The sequence below is a fragment of the Paroedura picta genome, chromosome 11, assembly GCF_049243985.1.
Source record: "Paroedura picta isolate Pp20150507F chromosome 11, Ppicta_v3.0, whole genome shotgun sequence".
NCBI lineage: Eukaryota > Metazoa > Chordata > Lepidosauria > Squamata > Gekkonidae > Paroedura > Paroedura picta.
The window spans coordinates 46910217-46929666 of record NC_135379.1 but is presented as its reverse complement, the minus strand read 5'-3'; the positions used below and the strand labels follow the sequence as shown (position 1 = coordinate 46929666).

Sequence of the window (19450 nt, the reverse complement as noted above, 5' to 3'; positions counted from 1 at the left end):
GAAACATTTTTTCCTGATATCTAGCCTATATCGTTGTACTTGTAGTTTAAACCCATTACTGCGTGTCCTCTCCTCTGCAGCCAACAGAAACAGCATCCTGCCCTTAAAGAGGGCTATCATGATGATGATAAAGAGGGCTATCATGATGATGATGATGATGATGATGATGATGATGATGATGATGATGATGATGATGGAACTATTTGAGCCCGATAATAACAGGATTTCCGGAGACTAAAAAACTTATTCTTCTGTGTGCCATGAATACAAGTCTTGTAAGTTTATATAATTTCAGTTCTACGCAATCAACGATCATAACTTTGAATTACATAGATTTTTTTTTTAACCACATGGTGTTTCTGTAGATAGTTTCAGTGATGCAGGTCCTATATCTGGTTTTAATGTAACTCACTCATATTTCATTTACCTCTGTGAGAAAACTTTTCAGAAATGCTTCATTTCAGAGGATTTACAGATTATAAAATATGTAAGCTATTGACTCAGATTTCCCAGTGCTCCCTGTATTGACGTCTATAAAGAAAAGGTGAATTTGACTCTGGAAATCGTTTTTTCATTAGGAACTATATAACAAGACAACGCACCTGCCTTTCAAAGCTCAAATACTGATATATGTGAGTGCCAGTGTTGTGCGGTGAAAACCAGCTTTCAATATCACAGTATTATCTCTAGACAACAAATTTTACATCTCAAAGCATGTCTGAATATGTTGCACAATTTCGAAATCAGTTTCAAAGTTCTCTTTTTACATTCTTGAATAGAAAACAGGTTCCGTGGAAAATCCAGTAGGTCTGTTAGATTACTCTCAGTTCTGTTTGTGCTACCATACATCTCGCGTCACTTATAGGTCCTATAATTCCCGCCCCCACCCATAGCTGCACTGCATCATAATTTTTCTAGATTGCTAACCTCCAAAGCTGCCATTTTATCCAGCAAAACTGATTCTGGAGTCTGAAGATCAGTTCTAATTCTGGGTATATTCCTGTTTCCACCTAGAATCATAGAATCATAGAGTTGGAAGGGATCTCCTGGGCCATCTAGTCCAACTCCCTGCACTATGCACGAAAATCACAAACCTATCAATCATCCACTGTCACCTGCCACCCCCTTAAGCCTTCGCAGAATCAGCCTCTCCGTCAGATGGCTCTCCAGCCTCTGTTTAAAAATTTCCAACGATGGAGAACCTACTACCTCCTGAGGAAGCCTATTCCACTGAGAAACCGCTCTAACTGTCAGGAACTTCTTCCGGATGTTTAGATGGAATTTCTTTTGAATTAATTTCATCCCATTAGATCTGGTCCATCCCTCTGGGCAAGAGAGAACAACTCTGCTCCATCCTCTATATGGCAGCCTTTTAAATACTTGAAGATGATTATCAGATCCCCTTTCAGTCGTCTCCTCTCCAAGCTAAACAGACCAAGCTCCCCCAACCTTTCCTCATACATATTGGTCTCCAAACCCCTCACCATCTTTGTTGCCCTCCTCTGGACATTCTCCAGTTTATCTACATCCCTCTTCAACTTGGGTGCCCAAAACTGAACACAGTACTCCAAGTGAGGCCGAACCAGAGCAGAGTAAATCGGTACCATCACCTCCCATGATCTGGACATGATACTCGGTTTGATACAGCCCAAAATACCATTTGCCTTTCTAGCCACCGAGTCACACTGCTGACTCATGTTCAATGTATGGTCTACTAAGACTCCTAGATCCTTTTTGAACATACTAATGTCAAGACAAGAATTCCCCATCCTATATTGATATATTTGGTTTTTCCTACCTAAATGCAAAACTTTACATTTGTCCCTATTGAATTTCATTTCATTCAGTTCAGAGTTGTGCTCTCTTGCCCTGGAGGGATGGAGCAGATCCAATGGGATGAAATTAATTCAAAAGAAATTACATCTAAACATCCGGAAGAAGTTCCTGACAGAGTGGTTTCTCAGAGGAACAGGCTTCCTCGGGAGTTGGTGGGTTCTCCATCTTTGGAAATTTTTAAACAGAGGCTGGATAGCCATCTGATGGAGAGGCTGATTCTGTGAAGGTTCAAGGGGTGGCAGGTTACAGTGGATGAGCGATAGGGTTGTGTGTGTCCTGCATCGTGCAGAGGGTTGGACTAGATGACCCATGAGGTCCCTTCCAACTCTAGGACTCTATGATTCTATGATCATCACAGTCACTGAAAACTGAATGACTGCCTAATATTTCTCTGTCATTTACATATTCACAGATTGCTCTGAGTCAGTAGCGACTTCTGCAACCCCAAATGAGACTTGTATACGAAAATTAACAGTTCCCATTTAGATACAGATAACATTCCTTTCCTGTCTCATCTTTGTGTTTTCTGAGTTTCTCTCCTCTGTGCTCTGGCTATGCCGCTGAATGCTGATGAGACAAAGGACCTGATAAGTCTAGGAAATAATGAGCAACCATTTTTGGATTCTGGGTGGCAGTTCCTAATCAGCATTGATTATCTGTTCCCGATCTCCTTCCCTAATTTTAATGACTGGCTACCGTGACAGCCGTTGCTGAATATTTCTTCCCTGCAATTGTTACGAATCATAATAAAACTATTCTGAAGACTCCTGATTAATCTTTCTGCCCAATTGACTTCAGGCATGCAAATGATCTGGGAGTAGGGAAGGGAGGACTAGACGTCAGAAACTTCATAATTGATAGTGGTGGTGACATATCTAGAGCAGCAGTGCTGGGAACGAAAAGGGCATTATACAATCAAGTTTGAGGGGAATATTTTTAGCTCCATGGCAGGCAGGGCTGTGGGCATCCTTGGTGGAGGGGATAGAATCTTGAAGTACACTTTTTCAGCATTCACAGATCATTTCTCCTTCAGTCCACTGACATGTCTCACAAAAACGTATGTCTCGGTAAATGGATTCACCTGTCAGGAGCCATGAAACTATTTGTTGCTTTCCCTAAAATTGACTTTACAGAATGCTCATCGGGCAGGGGGGCATCATAGTAATGAAGGGGGTTTTTCCAAGGTGAGGCGCAACCATTGCTCTCCAGGTGTGCTGACCCCTGTGATTTCTCCAAAAGTGGGAAACTCAACTTCATAATTTGTGGTAGGGGAGGGACTGCAATGGAGTGTTCCCCTATATAAATATAAGAGCCAGCTTGGTCTAGTAGCAGCCTCTAAACTGGAGAACCGGGATTGATTCTCCATTCCTCCACTTGAGGCCCAGTGAGTAACTTCGAGCCAGTCACAGTTCTCACAGAGTTCTCTCAGCCTCACCTACCTCACAGAGAAGAAGGGGAGGTGATTGTAAGCCACTTGGAAACTTCTTTGGGTAGTGAAAAGCTAGATACAAAACAAAACACCAGAGAGTGATCCCCAGCAGAGTCATGGCCTTCTAAATCTAGTGAAGACAAGTCAATATAGTATAGTTGTCAGAGTAATGGCCTGGGAGCTGCGAGCCACCAGTTCAAATTCCTGCTCTGCAGTGGAAGCTCATTGGGTAGACTTCTCTCTCAACCCAACTCTACCTCACAAGGGGATTGTTGTGGAGATAAAATGGAGGAGGGGAGGCTGATGTTAAAAGGGACTCCGATGAGTCTCCATTAGGCAGAAAAGTGGTGTATAAATAAATATCTAAATAAAAAGAAATACATTAGAAAGAGGTAGGTCTGTTTGCCCTGATGTGGATAGCCCAGGCAAGCCTAATTTTGTGGAAGCTAAACTGGGTTGGACATGGCCAGTATTTGGATGCAAATACCAGGATTGTGACACAGGGGCAGGCAATGGAAAGCCACTTCTGAATGTCTCTTGCCTGGAAAATGGCATGGGGTTTCTATACATCAGCTGCACCAATGGCAAACGAACAAACTCTCTGCTTAGGATTGTGCTGTTTAAAACAGGGATCCTCAACCTGTGGTCCTCCAGATGTTCATGGACTTCAATTCCCATGAGCCCCTGCCAGCAAATGCTGGCAGGGGCTCATGGGAATTGTAGTCCATGAACATCTGGAGGACCACAGGTTGAGGATCCCTGGTTTAAAACTTAAATCCGTGCTAATCAAAGCTAGCAGACCAAATTTCAAACAGTTCTGTTTTTTTGAGCTCTCTGTCTACCCATCTGTCTACATGTATCTTGGACTCTATTGCTCAAAGGAAATGGGCAAGAATAATCTCATTTTCAGATAGATAAATCTAATTTCAAGTTCGGCTTGATCCGTAAGGCCTTAGTTACCTTACATCAAAAGCCACGCAGAATTTTGGAACTGCCCCGTTATCTTGGGCTTTGAGACGAGGAGGACAAGCAATGCAGACTGTTGATTATGGCTGATAGGCGGACGGATGTCACGTTATATGGTGGGTCTGCGGCTCATCTGTGAAGGTGGCGTTAACAAACCTCCATTCGCTCACCCAGCTGGGCTGTGCAATTTCCTTTTGACAGGTGAATAAAATATCATTAATTTATTTCATTCTTCCTGTCAGGCCCAGGAGCATTGGCAAATAAAGTGGGCTTTGTGTCTGGGGCTGTTTACATTTCATGACAATTTTGCAGTGCTAAATTAAACCCGTACTAGCGCTGAGCAGAGCACCACTGGAAATGACCCTCTCTGCCTGAAGTTTCTCATGTCCCTAATAATCTTGTTATCTCAGCTCCCAAACAGCAGCAGTAAATGTGATTTAAGGGATAATTTGACCAATAGACACTTGCATTCTAAAAAGTTATGCTTCATATAAATCTTAACAAAAACCGGACCTCCCTCCCCTCTCCCAGTCCAATTTTGCCAATCTTCCTTGAACAAAAATCTCACAGTAATACTTGTGGTGAAAAACACTTGAGGCCAGGCTATTTTGCCTCTCTCTCTCTCTCTCTCTCTCTCTCTCTCTCTCTCTCTCTCTCTCTCTCTCTCATGTATGTGTATGTGTGTGTGTGTGTGTGTGTGTGGCCTATGCATCTCACCATCTGCAGAGATTTCTACTGTACACAATGAGATGTCATTTTGCAGCTAGGCAGCCATGACACTAGATTTGTTTGTACAGCTGGGTCCTAGAGCCAAAGTGGTGTAGTGGTTAAGAGTGGTCGCCTCTAATCTGGAGAACCAGGGTTGATTCCCCACGCCTCTACATGCAGCCAGCTGTGGGACTGTGGGTCAGTCACAGTTCTCTTAGAGCAATTCTCTTAGAGCACTCTCAGCCCCACCTACCTCGTAGGGGGTTATGGTGAAGAGAGGAAGGGACAGGTCTTTGCAAACAGCTCGGGGATTCATTCAAGTTGTGAAAAGTGGGATATAAAAAACAGCTCCTCTTCTGAATGCCAAATCCTCTCTGCTCCACTGATTCCTGTCTGGGGTCAGACAGGTAACTGAGGGAAAGGCAAAGTCAAACCCAACCTGAGAGTCAAAGTACAGATATCCAGTTGTCCAAGTGTCAAAACCAGTAGGGGGAATCAAAAAAATCCCTACCCATTTTGCCAACAGGCTTCATTGGGGGAATCTATGATCTTCTGAACTTTTTTGGAGACCAACTGACTGTGACCACTGGGGCTCTTTATCTTCTTGTCGCAACGTTCATGACAACCCCATGAGATGGGTAAGGCTGGGAGTGTGTGACTGGCCCATAGTCACCAAACGAGCTTCCATGGCAGAGTGAGAATTCACACTTGCATGAAGAAGAAGAAGAGTTAGTTTTCATACCATGCTTTTCACTGCCCAAGGGAGTCTCAAAGCAGCTTCCAATCTCCTTCCCTTCCTCTGCCCACAACAGACACCCTGTGAGGTAGTTGAGGCTGAGAGAGCTCTGACAGAACTGCTCTGTGAGAACAACCCTATCAGGGCTGTGTCGAGCCCAAGGTGCATGTGGAGGAGTGGGGGATCAAACCCGGCTCGCCAGATTAGAACTAGTGTTCTTTAACACTATGCTGACTCTCACTATACCACAAGGGCAAGACAATACTAATGCTTTTTACAGCAACGTGCCCTCTATGTTCTATAAATGTAAACAGATTGTGGGATAGCTAATGTTTTGGAAACTGTTTAAGGAAAATGTGACTGCTGATTAAAGTGAATTATTTTCTCAGGGGTGACATTTTAATTATGTTTCTCGGGGCCCCATGCCCCCCTTTCTGACTTAATTCTATCAAGCCCCATCTCTGAAATTTTTCTTTCTCAATTCAAAAGGATAAAGTTTTAGTTGGTAAACTATGGAAAGGGATGTGATACGCTGAAGATTCAACTCATTACGCCTTAATGTTACTAATACTCTAACACTAATTACCCATTCATTAAGTTGATTGTCTTAGCAGAAAATCTGGGTCCACTTCTCTGCTGGATCATCACATTAATTTACACGTCCCATAAAAAACAGAGGAGCAACAAAGATTAATAGAGTTAATTCTAAAATACTTCAGAGGATATGACACTACTGTACATTTTTAATGCCGGGAATTTACTTAATGCTCATCACTGGTTCTAATAGGAAACTTCAAATGTTGCCATTTCAGATATCACCCTGGTTGACCGATGAACCCAACTATACCACTCTGTGTTTATGAACTCCTTTTGATTTATTTTTATTGCCTGCCTTGAATTTCTCAATATCCATAAGGATTCCCAGGAGATATCCCATCCAAGCTTCTCTGAGTTTGCTTGCATGCCAAACACCACAAGGGTTGTGCATTTTGACATAAATGATTTGCCTTAGATTTTAAATCCAAATTGGCTAGATCATGCCGAGCACAAATGAAACATTATTCAGACTACTGGCTTCAGTGGGAGATTTAAACACTTACTTGGGTGTCTCCTGTTGACATAAATAGCAAGTCAGACTGCTAAACTTGGGATGGAACAAAAGATTATGAGAAAAACAAGGGCGGCTGCCTGAAATGACCACCTCAAAGACCGATTATGCATGGGGCAGGTAGTTAGGGGTGGAAGCAGCAGGGCAGCCCTGTACATCAGTGGCAGTCAACCTGTGGTCCTCCAGATATCCAGGGACTACAATTCCCATGAGCAAACGCTGGCAGGGGCTCATGGGAATTGAAGTCCATGGACATCTGGAGGGCCGCAGTTTGACTACCCCTGGTCTAGGTCAAATTATACTGTGTCATTCTTTACCTCATGAGGACAAGATGCTGCCATTTTCTCACCATGTTGATTTCTGCTTTACCTCTGGATTGTGCACATTACATAATCAACAGTGTGTATTTTCGATGCTTTTCCAACACACATGAGAGCTGCTGAATTCCACCTAAATCTGAAAGAGGTAAATCTGAAGTGTGGGCAAACATCTGAAGAATTTTGAGAGAACAGCAAAGTGTGTTGATAAAATTTGACAGGAAGACAGATTTTATACATCCCCCTCCCTGAGCTGAGCAAATTCTTGCCATTTTGAAATCTGAATGACAGAGCTGAAAAGCTAAATCTAACTAATGTCATAGAAAAGGAGCTGGCAAAGCTGGAATTTGGGCCCTGTCAGGATTCTTATTTTCCATGGAAGCCAGCATGGTTAAGAGCAGTGGCTTCTAATCCAAAGAACCAGGTTTGATTTCCCCACTCCACCACATGCAGCCAGCTGGGTGACCTTGGGCTAGCCACAATCCTGTTAGAGCTGTTCTTGCACAGCAATCCTGTCGAGCTCTCTCAACCCTGCCTACTTCACAGGGTGTCTGTTGTGGGAAGGGAAGGCGATTGTAAGCCGCTTTGAGACTCCACCGAGAAGTGAGAAGCGGGTATAAAAACCAACTCTTCTTCTCCTTGGTTTCAGTCCTTTAAATACTGGTTAAAAATTCATTTTCATGCTCAACCAGGTAGTGTGTTAATTAACTTCCTGAGTGACCCTTATTCTCTCAACTGGTTAAGTAAAATGTCAAAGAAACTTCAAATTATGGATCTGGACATCTCAACCCTTAGCATGCAAGAGGAAACGGTCATACTAAAATCAATATCACAGAGACTAGAAGATCAGGATTCCCAGGTTCTAGCCTCCTCTAACAGCAGCGTATATTCTCCCAGTTTCTGGGATATTCCTTCAACATACAAATCCATGCCCGTGTATATCCAAATTTTGGAGACACACCCGTTAAGAAGAGCATTTCTAGTAGCTCACTTAAACATCATTCCCTCAAATGTCACCCAAGGTAGATTTTTGAAGATCCCTCCTCAGGAGAGATATAGTTTGCATGTGTGCAGTGTCCCTGACACATTGTACCATATGCTTTTGGTGTGTCCTAAGTCTGATGTATATTGTCGCCCTTTAGTTAACTATCTGAAGAAATTGAAATTCAGCTGTGTTCATGAGAAACATTGGATTAAAACAGAGCTAGTCAAACTGCGGCCCTCCAGATGTCCATGGACTACAATTCCCATGAGCCCCTGCCAGCATTCGCATTCGCTGGCAGGGGCTCATTGGAATTGTAGTCCATGGACATCTGGAGGGCCGCAGTTTGACTAGCCCTGGATTAAAATGATACTAAATACGAGGGACTCAGCAATTATTATAAAAGTAGCTTAAGTTTTTGCTGGCAATTTTAAATGAAAATCTTTTTACAATGGAGTCTACACCTGGAACTGTTTGAAATCTTGTTTGAAATTTTCGTTCTACGTTTTGTGGATTTTATGCCAATAAAGGTATTCTGATTCTGATTCTCCTCTCCTTTTGAATATCCCCCTGCCCAAAAGCACTTTTGCTCCTAACGTCTCTGCCCAAGGATGTGTTCGTGACCCACCTTATGTGTAGCTGACAAGCCCTTCATTTGCTAGCAACTCAGCAAGAAATAGAGCAAGGGTAGTCAAACTGCGGCCCTCCAGATGTCCATGGACTACAATTCTCATGAGCCTCTGCCAGCGTTTGCTGGCAGGGGCTCATGGGAATTGTAGTCCATGGACATCTGGAGGGCCGCAGTTTGATTACCCCTGAAATAGAGCATCCGGAGGGAAACTTACTACTAATTACAGGCTTTTCTGAGCAATCGCTCCCCCACACACACACACACTCTCTCTCTTGCTCTCTGGGGAGGGGGGGAGTGTTTGTATGTGGAGTGTATCTTGGGAAGACTGCCCAGTAGACACATTCCAGATCTGACTATCCATCACGCCTGTTCCTGAAAGCCATATGGCCAGGTTAATAACACAAAAGTCTGTGTCCAGGCCGTATAATTGATGATGGCCAAGCATTTGCTGCCCCATGGAAATGAGATTATGTAAAAGTGGAAGAAAATGCAATAAGACTCATTTATTGGCAAGCGGTAATGATGACATTTGCTGACAGAAAGGCTCATGCTCATTTTTAAAGACGACGAACAATGTTTAGCTGTCCTTGAGAATTTGTGGGTTTTGTCAGAAAACCTGATAAAAGTTCAATTCGGGATGCATGAGATATCTAAAGGGTCGTTTGTAGCTGGTTTACCTTTTTTATTTTAGAATGTACCTTTTTATAAGCAGTTGGGGGGAAAAAACTGCAGGACTTGTTAACAACCTTACCAGATAAAAAGTTCTCTTAAGCTAACATGTCTTATAAAGTAATATTATGGTGACGCCGAGCATTCCACATATAAGGCCAGTCAGTCATTCACAGAGATATTTTTATTTAAGCCTTTTCCCCATCTGTTTTTTTTTTTATTATTTGCTTGCTTTCAATTTCATCCAGATTTATACATCTTAGATAGTTATTCCTGGATTTCCTTTGTGTAGCAGAGAAACTTGTCTCCAATAAATGATAGCTCAGAACTATGCTTATCCGATATTCATGTATCAAACCAGGTAATTAGGGAATAAAATATTTGAAGCTTTCCAAAAGCGTATCCCGTGCCTTACAACTGCACGCCATGTGGAAATTTGAGAATTAAAATTTCTCCAGATAGAAAGACAAGTTTGAGATAGCCATGTCGTTCTGCATAAACATTTCTTTTTCTATTCTGTAACATACTAGAAAATAAAAAATATTTATTTTTAAAAATCTGCTCTCCAGGCCACAGAGATCGGTTCACCTGGAGAAAATGACTGTTTGAGTGGTAGAGTCTATGGCAGGGGTAGTCAACCTGTGGTCCTCCAGATGTTCATGGACTACAATTCCCATGAGCCCCTGCCAGCAAATGCTGACAGGGGCTCATGGGAATTGTAGTCCATGAACATCTTGAGGACCACAGGTTGACTACCCCTGCTCTATGGCATTAGCCCGATTGAAGTCCCCCCTCCCCAAACCCTGCCCTCCCCATGCCCCACCTCCAAAATCTCCAGATATTTTGTACCCCATTGCTGGCAAACCTACCCCTACCCCTTGTTTCTGCCTTCATATCCCGTCTATCTCCACTCCTCCTTATCTAGAAATCCTCCTTCTTTAGAAATCTAAACAAATAAAATAAATAAATCAACTGTTGGCAATTATCCAGGTTCCCATCAGAGGCAGTCAATGGGCAACCAGGGCAGTTGCCCCTAACCCCACACTGGAAGGGGTCCCCCAACCAGCACAACCTGGGGCAGCAGTGAGAACCACCTTTTGCACACACCCCCCCCCCCGAGGTAATGATCTTGCTTCATTTATTGGCTAAATTTCTATGCCACCACTCCTAGACCAGCTAGCCCACAATGGCTTACATCTTGGGCCCCATCCAGGCCTTTTGGCCAAGGCACCAGAATCCCTAAAATTGGTCCTGGTTCCCAGACCAACATTGGTCACTGGAAGCCTCCTTTGACCCTTAAAGTCGCATTGGAAATTGTACGGGTCCAGAAACTCATCGTGATGGATCTTTGCTGAGTTTCCTGAGGCCTCTTTTATATCTCTGAATTGTGCCACAGACTGAGAGAGACAAGGAACTTGCTGAGGAGGAGTAAAGAAGTATTGACCAGATGGAATCTTTCATGTGCAGGTTTCATCACTCTACCCTGACAGGATTTTTCTGTCTTGTACTAAGATTCATTAGAGCAGAATTGCTTGACTTTCTAAAGAAGTTAAACTGCCAGAGTGTAGAATTTTCTTTTCATAGCATAATTACAGCCAGCCAGCAGAGTGTGTAATTAGCTGGGCGAACAAGCAAGCCAGGCTAATTTCCTTTGACTGGTCTTCCTTGCTGTGGGAAGAAGAGTTAGGTTTTTGTACCCCACTTTTTACCACTCAAAGGAGCCTCAGAGGGGCGTACAATTGCCTTCCCTCCCTCTCCCCACAACAGGCACCTGGTCAGTTCAGTGGGGCGGAGAGAGCTCTGTGAGAACAGTTCTAATAGGACTGTGACTGGCCCAATTCCAGCTCTACATTTGAAACAAAATGGCATGCTAGAATCTAGAGATGGCAACAAGAAGAGCTACCACTCAGGTTCTCAATGTCAGCATGGGAAATCCTGATGATTCTTCCAGGAGGACTGATCTCTTCAGCCCAGAGATCAGTTGTGATTCGGGGAGAACCCCAGCCCCTTCCTAGGTCCTAGAAGAAGAAGAAGAGTTGGTTCTTATATGCCACTTTTCTCTACCCAAAAGAGGCTCAAAGCATCTTACATTCGCCTTCCCTTCCTCTCCCCACAACAGACACCCTGTGAGGTGGGTGAGGCTGAGAGAGCCCTGATATCACTGCTTGGTCAGAACAGTTTTATCAGTGCCGTGGCGAGCCCAAGGTCACCCAGCTGGTTGCATGTGGGGGAGCGCAGAATCGAACCCAGCATGCCAGATTAGAAGTCCGCACTCCCAACCACTACACCAAACTGGCTCTCTCCATCCTAGCCATCTTCGCTGCTTCTTCCAGTTCCAGGGATAGGTCTGAATCCTGCAACACAACATTATTTTTTCTCCCCAAAATGGCAAGAGTCTTGCCTGTCAGCTCCCGGACAGGCCAATATTCCCCTTGCGTGGCACTGTCTGTCTGGCTCATGTTCAGAGATGTGGTCCCCCTCCCCACTAGACAGAAGCAGTGCGATCCATTCTTCCCCTTCAGAACCCCAGTGCGTAATATTCAGAAGTTTATTTCATTTTAAAAATTATAATTCACCAGGATGCCAGAATTGGGAGCAGTTCCAGCCAAGGTTTTATATCTCTAGAAAAAATGACTAGACAAGCTATCATGAAGGACTCTGGGGGGGGGGGGGGGCTTGGGTTGTTTCTTTAATTCCAAAAATCACACTTTGTTCACTCCAGAAGGCTCTCAGTTATCCTTGAGTGGCACTGCCATCTGACTTCCACCACCTTGTACCTAACTTGTGCTGCCATATGAGGTCCAAAACAGACCTTGGTGGCATCCATATTGAAAATCGTATGAGCCTGGTCCTTGGTTTACAGCAGGGGTGGGCAAACTGTGGCCCTCCAGATGTCCATGGACTACAATTTCCATGAGCCCCTGCCAGCATTCACTCATGGGAATTGTAGTCCATGGACATCTGGAGGGCCACAGTTTGCCCACCCCTGGTTTAGCGTATTGGTATTCTTTCTGGGTACAGTCCCATGGTTGGCTTTTATGTGGCGTTATGCTGCTGTCCAAACAGCAGGAGAGCGGAATCGAAGTGAAATCGATCAGTCAGTCATGTACAATTTCAACCCTGACGCTATGCATGAAAACCACACCGTTGGTGACGTATATAACGAGCCATTAACTCCCCCACCCCCAGAGCCTTTGGGTTGTTACCAGTTTATCTGCAGCAGAAGAACTGGTTTTCCTTCCCTCTTCATATGAGGGGGAGGGCGGGGACAGAGGGAGGGAGGGAGGGAAAGGCATTTTGCTGGGACAGAGAATGTGCAACAGCATAGCAAAAATGCCAGGAGCAGTCATTGTTTCCACGTATCAGGAGAAAACCAGAGAGCCATTTCCTTGGCGCTATGAATAATGCAGAGCAGAACTCTGTGAGCACATCCAAGCAAACAGCTAAAAATAGCTGGGAACCCAAGTGTCTATAACCTTAAAAAGATCCCTCCTGTGGCTAGCACCGGAATTTAGAAAAAGAAACAGTTGGGGAACTTGTAAATCTCTGCAGACTAAGATGCAAGAGCAAATCAGGCTGCAGTCTGTGTGGATATGTGTATGTGTATGTGTATGTGTTTGTGTGTGTGTGTGGGGTTACCTCTTAATGCCCACTGCTCACAAGTTTGCTGGCCTGCTTGTTATTTACCAAGACCAAGCATCCTCCAACTCAGGGGTAGTCAACCTGTGGTCCTCCAGATGTTCATGGACTACAATTCCCATGGGCCCCTGCCAGAATTTGCTGGCAGGGGCTCATGGGAATTGTAGTCCATGAACATCTGGAGGACCACAGGTTGACTTCCCCTGCTCCAACTAGCCTTGTGAAACAGCTCTCTTCTCCCAGCAACACTTGGCGTTACACTGATTGTATCTCAGGGTGTGTGATGTGTGACTGCAAAGAGCCAGTGTTTAAAAAGGTGTTCTCATCAGAGAGCTAGAACAGGCTGCAGTGTTTTTGCCAAACACTTGGAAATTCACCCAAGTTTCCTTGCAGGGTAACATGCAAAATTACTGCAAAATTTAGCATGCTAATGGGGCCCCTCAAAAACCTGGCTTGAGAAATCCAGACTAGCTCAGTGTCTTCAGATCTTGGAAGCTAAGCAAATCTGGCAACCTTAGTCACAAGTGACTTGCCCTTACAAACTTATACGGGGCTGCCCAATTTTATACTTGCAAGTAGAAATGCAACAAAATAGGATTTACAATCCGTCGTCTTAATCAGACTTCCTGTTGTTTGGTGCTGTCTACTCTCTTGCCTCATTTTGGTGGCTTGTCGCAGGCAAAGAGATGACACATTTTCCTTTCTCCGCCTTCCCAACAGGCCCAGCTCTGATTGCTCCTCCATCTTCTTTCCATTTGCCCTCTTCTCATTCAATATTGGAGCTTCTTTGGTTGCCCGGCAACAGACATTCTCAAGCAGAGGTCCCCCAAGCTCTCAAAGGCCTCTGGCACCTTTGGAATCCTGATCTAGGGTGGTGGGTGAGAACACAAAATAGCTGCCATGGGAGGCGGAGCCATCTGCAGAAAGTTACGCATCAGCTCAAATAGTAACTTCCCCATTTCCTGGCAGAAGCTCTGCTGAACAGAAGGGCCTTTGAAATGAACATAATGTTTTAAAATATGCTCTTGCAGACACACGGCTTTCTTTCACTCACACTGTGAAGATCCTTGTACTGTGCGGTAGTTGCTGCCGGGGGGGGGGGGGGGAGAATAATAATCTGCACAGCCAATCAGATCTCCAGTGGGCAATCAGGAGTCCTGCTGGAAATAACTTAAGGATGAGCTAGACTATTCTTGGCGGTGAAATGTAGTGAAATGATTAATGACCCCCCTGGGCTGTGGGCGGGTTGGGCTGGGTTGTGTATGTTCCGCTGTCACTTGGTTTCTTGTGTTCGGGTTTTTAGGTCTTTTGAACTATTTTATTGTATTAGGGGAATTTTTATTGGGGATTATATGTGTTGTGACCCGCCACGAGCCTTTCAGGAGTGGTGGGCTAGAAATCCAATAATAATAACAACAACAACAACAACAACTCCCTCCAGGCCTTGCCCACTTTCTAAAAATGAGGAAACTAGGAGGAAACTAGTGGGAACTAGGAAAGGTATGTGGGCCCCATGACGCCCACGGATGCTGTGCTGGGGACTCTTGCTCAAGCGGGACGAACACAGCACAAGCAATGGTAACTACTGAAACACAATATTCATCTTCTCCTTGCTATCTGCTCTCCTTGTGGGTTTGAATCTGTGTTCCCCCACATGCAACCAGCTGGGTGACCTTAGGCTCACCACAGCACTGAGAAAACTGCTTTGACTAAGCAGTGAAATCAGGGTTCTCTCAGCCTCACCCATCTCCCAGGGTGTCTGTTGTGGGGAGAGGAAAGGGAAGCCGCTTTGAGACTCCTTTGGGTAGAGAAAAGCGGAATATAAGAACCAACTCTTCTTCTTCTTCTTCTTCTTCTTCTTCTTCTTCTTCTTCTTCTTCTTCTTCTTCTTCAGATGCTCGAAACTGAATCCAAGAACCTTTAGGTGCAGAGAGTGTACTCTGTGGTCTATCCACGCAAGCCCTTCTTGAACTAATTTGTTAAGGATCAACTGAGTAAGGGAAGCCATATAGAAAAGAAGAAAAGCTGGGGGGTTTGTACCCCTCTTTTTATTACATGGAGTCTCAAAGTGACTTACAATCACCCTTCCTCTCCCCACAACCGACGTCCTGTGAGGTAGGTGGGGCTGAAAGAGTTCTGAGAGAACTTGACTGGCCCAAGGTCACCCAGCAGGCCTCCTGTGTCTCCAAGGGGCTTCCAAATATCTTCACTTCTCCCCACAACAGATACCCTGTGAGGTAGGAGGGGATGAGAAAGTCCTGAGGGAACTGTGACAGATCCAAGGTCACCCAGCTGGATACATGTGGAAGAGGGGTGGGGAATCAAACTCAGTTCTTCAGATTGGAGGCTGCCACTCCTAAGTTTATTTATCCTGTGTGGGACTTAAGAAGTGTGCTGATCTATTGGGTGGACCAATATTTCTAGAATATTTCAAACACAACAATGGGTTGTCAAGGTGGTCTACCACTGCTCTCCACTGAAGAGTCTTCCTTGGTGGTCTTCCTTCCTGCTTAGCTTCCAAGATCTGACAAGATTGGGCTATTCCATGCCCCCTTCCTTCTCTCCAATGAAAATAGCCCTACACAACGTGATCCAAGTAGTGTTGTTAGTTACTAGTGCAATGGAGAACAGACTAACATTTGGTTATACGTCTCCATGACAAGCTATTCTATGTATTCATGAATAAGTAATATCAACAATTTGGTGTGCGACCCGACATGTGTCGTAAATTATACACGCCGGAGCCAGCAATTGCTGTACAAGAATGTTTTATGTGTTGTGCTTCCCAGTTAGATTGGGTGACATAATAAATCAAAATCAATTTCATTCACTTCTGATTATTTTCATGTTGCACTGTCTGCGGCTGATCGGCATGCAAAGATTTTACACACTCTTAAGGACAACAGAAGGTTAACTGGCTTGTGTCAGAATGGATGCCCCTCGCATCATGGTACTGACAAGAAAGAGATTAATATCAGGGGTAGTCAAACTGCGGCCCTCCAGATGTCCATGGACTACAATTCCCAGAAGCCCCTGCCAGCGAATGCTGGCAGGGGCTTCTGGGAATTGTAGTTCATGGACATCTGGAGGGCCACAGTTTGACTACCCCTGTGCAAGATTCTTTCTCTGTGTCCCTTTCCTCTTGAAGAAGCTGAGCACCTCGCTCTATGGATTTCCACGTGTTCACATGTGGCGGGCCAAAGCAACGAGGGTTCCCCCAAGATGCAACTTAGAAGATCTTTTAAATTACTCTTCAGTTTCCCATGCCTGAACAGAACAGCACATAATGTATTATGCAGTGAAAGACAAGCAAATCATACTCATCCGACAATCAGAAGTGATAAGCTATCTTGAACATCTCAGAACAAAAGCCAGCTCGGAGAGTTTTAAATAAAGAAATACGGATTTTCTCTATAGCTAGTAGTTTAGAGTGCCAGACTAGTATCTCAGAGAGCCCAGATTCAAATCCCCATTAGTGTTGTGGAAACTCATGGGGTGACCTTGGGATAGTCACAGTCTCTTGGTCTAAACAAGGCATCTTGGGAAGATGATGGAGAAGAGAAAACAAATGTAAGCCTCTTTGGGTCCCTACCGAGGACAAAAATGGAGTATAAAGATCTAAAAAATAGATTCAGGTGGGTAACTGCATTGGTCTGAACGAGCAGGACAAAGTTCTGAGTCCAGTGACACCTTTAGGACCAACGAGGTTTTATTCAAGTCATGCACTTTCATGTGCAAGTACACCATAGCTGAAGAAGTGTGCTTGCACATGAAAGCTTCTACCTTGAATGAAAAGTGCCACTGGACTCAAAGTTTATCTAAATCTGTAATCATTATATTTGGGAAATGGGAGTGTGGTTTCCGGGACACATCTGGTGTCTGGACTTTGTTTCCACCGCAGCTGGCCAATCTGGGCGTGGCCAGCACAGCCCAGATTGGGCCGGCCCCCGCAGTGCCCACCCCAAAACATGGCTGCCGGGTGCGCCCCCGCCTCGCAGCCACACAATCTCCACCAGCTGCCAAGCCTTGCCCAGCCTGCCACTTCACATGGCCGGCGGTGGTTTCCGTGGATGTGAAGTCCCGCCATCGGCCCCTAGTAGGCAGCGCACCCAGGTAGGAAGCGGCAGTGGCCCCCAGGAGGTGGCGGCGGCCGTTATGAGGTGGTGCCGGGCCTGAGGCGGCAGCAGCCCCAAGCAGGCAGCGGTGGCAGCCCAACAAGCCCACACAGAGCCGCCGCCCACGTGTGCAGGGACCCACCGGTCACGGCCTTGATGACGACCCGGCCACCATCGCGAGGAGGTGACCAGCATCCACTCCCTGAAGGAGGCTGCCCAAGGTGCATGCGGAGGCAGAGAGAAGCTGCTAGCTCCTAGGGGGTGGTGGCAGCCTTGGGGAGCAGCCTGCTTTGCCGGCCCCAGCCAGCTGCCCTGGGCCTGCACTGCGCCCACTGTCTGTGCCCTGCCACCACCTACACAGTAGTGGCGGAGCTGCCGCCAGCTCACCAGAGGAATGCCCAATCAAAGATAGTCAGCCCTGGGCCCGCCGCCCGCTCCCTCGATGCGTTCTGCAAGGATGGTAAGGGAGGTCCTGGGAGCCCCCGCTTGACCTTACCAGCCCTTCCTCCCTCTGCCTTCCCCCAAACCTCCCCACTCCCCGCTAGCATACTCTGCATTAAGGCATGCAGCGGGCTTTTTGCCTAATATATATATAAGGTTGTAGACAAAGAAGAGGGGCAGTGTCACATAGTGGTTAAATCGTGGCAGGCTCTAATTTAGAGAAGTCAGGTTTGATTCCCCACTCCTCCACATGCAGCTAGCTGGATGACCTTGGACTATTCACAGCCCTGCTAGAACTATCCTCACAGCAGTTCTTTCAGAACTGTTTTGCAGGAAGACTCCAAAATAGTGGTGTGTTTTCCGCAGAGTGGTGAACTGCATGGGCAAAACTGTCCTCCGTTCAAGAAATACGTCTTCAATGAAGTATCAGCCCCTCCCCGATGATGAAAAATCACCCGGCCTGCCAAGCATTGTTCCCCAGCTGCTTAGTGGCAATAGGTTTCAGAGATCAACGCCCCCTATTGTTGGAAACAGCCTGGGAAAAGATCGCCTCCTTGCCTTTAACCTTTTCAAGGGGGTAATTTCTTATTTTAACCTTTTTGATTGTGATGTTCTTTGTGGGGTTTTTTGTTTTGTTTTTTTCTTTTTTGCTTCAGAGGCACTAAGTGCAGCTTTGCATGTAGGAAAGAGCACACTTCATGTGACTGCTGCTTCATTAAGCTGCCAAGCAAATTTTTGTCACAATGAGAGCCAGGCTGTGTCACGGCCACTCCCTCCCCCCCAAAAAAGCTGAAAATACAAAGGCATGCAAATCGGTTTGCTGGTGTGCTCTTTTCCAGGGCAGCCCTGGGTGACTGGAGTTCCTGATAGCCCAGGCATTATGCCTGTGACCCAGTAGCCCCTGAGAGAGAGCAGCAGCACCACCTGTCCCTTAGACCAGTGGTCCCCAACCCCAGGTCCGGGGACCGGTACCAGTCCCTAGACCGGGACCGGTCCGTAGACCAGTTGGTACCGGGCATCAGCTTCTCCTTGTCCTCCTCCCTGGCTGCTGCCTTGGGGGCTGCCCTGCCACTCTGCCACTGGCTCACCATTGGTGCTCTCCAGTGGCCGCTATGGCTGGGGCTCCCCCTTGACATGGCACTGTGCACCTGCTGCTGGCACCGCCCCACAGTGGGTGGCGGGAAGTCAGGGGCGCTAGCGGGAAAGCAAGTGGAGCAGGGGCTCAGGCGGTGGCAGCGACGTCCCTCGGCAAAAATCTACCCCCCCCGGGCCTCAGTAAAATTGTCAAGCGTTGACCGGTCCCCAGTGATAAAAAGGTTGGGGACCACTGCCTTAGACCACAGGCTGAATGCCTTGGAATGCTTGTCCATTGACCTTGCAGGAGGAACAGCCACATGGTCCTTTCCTTAGCAAACCCAAGCTTACCTGCAGCTATGTACGAGTGCAAGAAGATGCTTCTTGGCATGCACAGTGCCTATACAGAATCACGGGGGTGCAGCATTATTGAACCAAGAGCTTCAGCATGAATTCACAGGCAAGTGAGAGGGAAGGGGAGACACCGGCAGGAGACATAGAAAACACTGGTGGGAAATGACATCAAGTCTCAGCCGACTTATGGCAGCTCTGCGGGGTTTTCAAGGCAAGAGATATTCAGAGGTGGTTGGCCATTGCATGGCTCTTCATTGCAACCCTGCTATTCCATGGTGGTCTCCCATCCAAATCCTAACCAGGACTGACCCTGCTTTGCTTTAGGGATCTGACAAGATTGGACTAGCCTGGGCTAGCCAGGTCAGGGTTTAGAAGACATTAGGGATGGGAAATGACATGGCATGGTTTACTGGCCTGGATGACTCCATCTTGGCTAGAAGCCAGT

At 46.0% G+C, this 19450-nt stretch overlaps 1 non-coding gene across 1 annotated transcript; it reads left to right on the top strand.

Moving 5' to 3' along the window:
- The first annotated feature begins 2970 nt into the window (after nucleotides 1-2970).
- LOC143821163 (U1 spliceosomal RNA) lies at nucleotides 2971-3134 on the top strand. Its single transcript, XR_013225709.1, has one exon. It is a non-coding gene; the product is annotated as a U1 spliceosomal RNA (small nuclear RNA).
- The last annotated feature ends 16316 nt before the right edge of the window (nucleotides 3135-19450 follow it).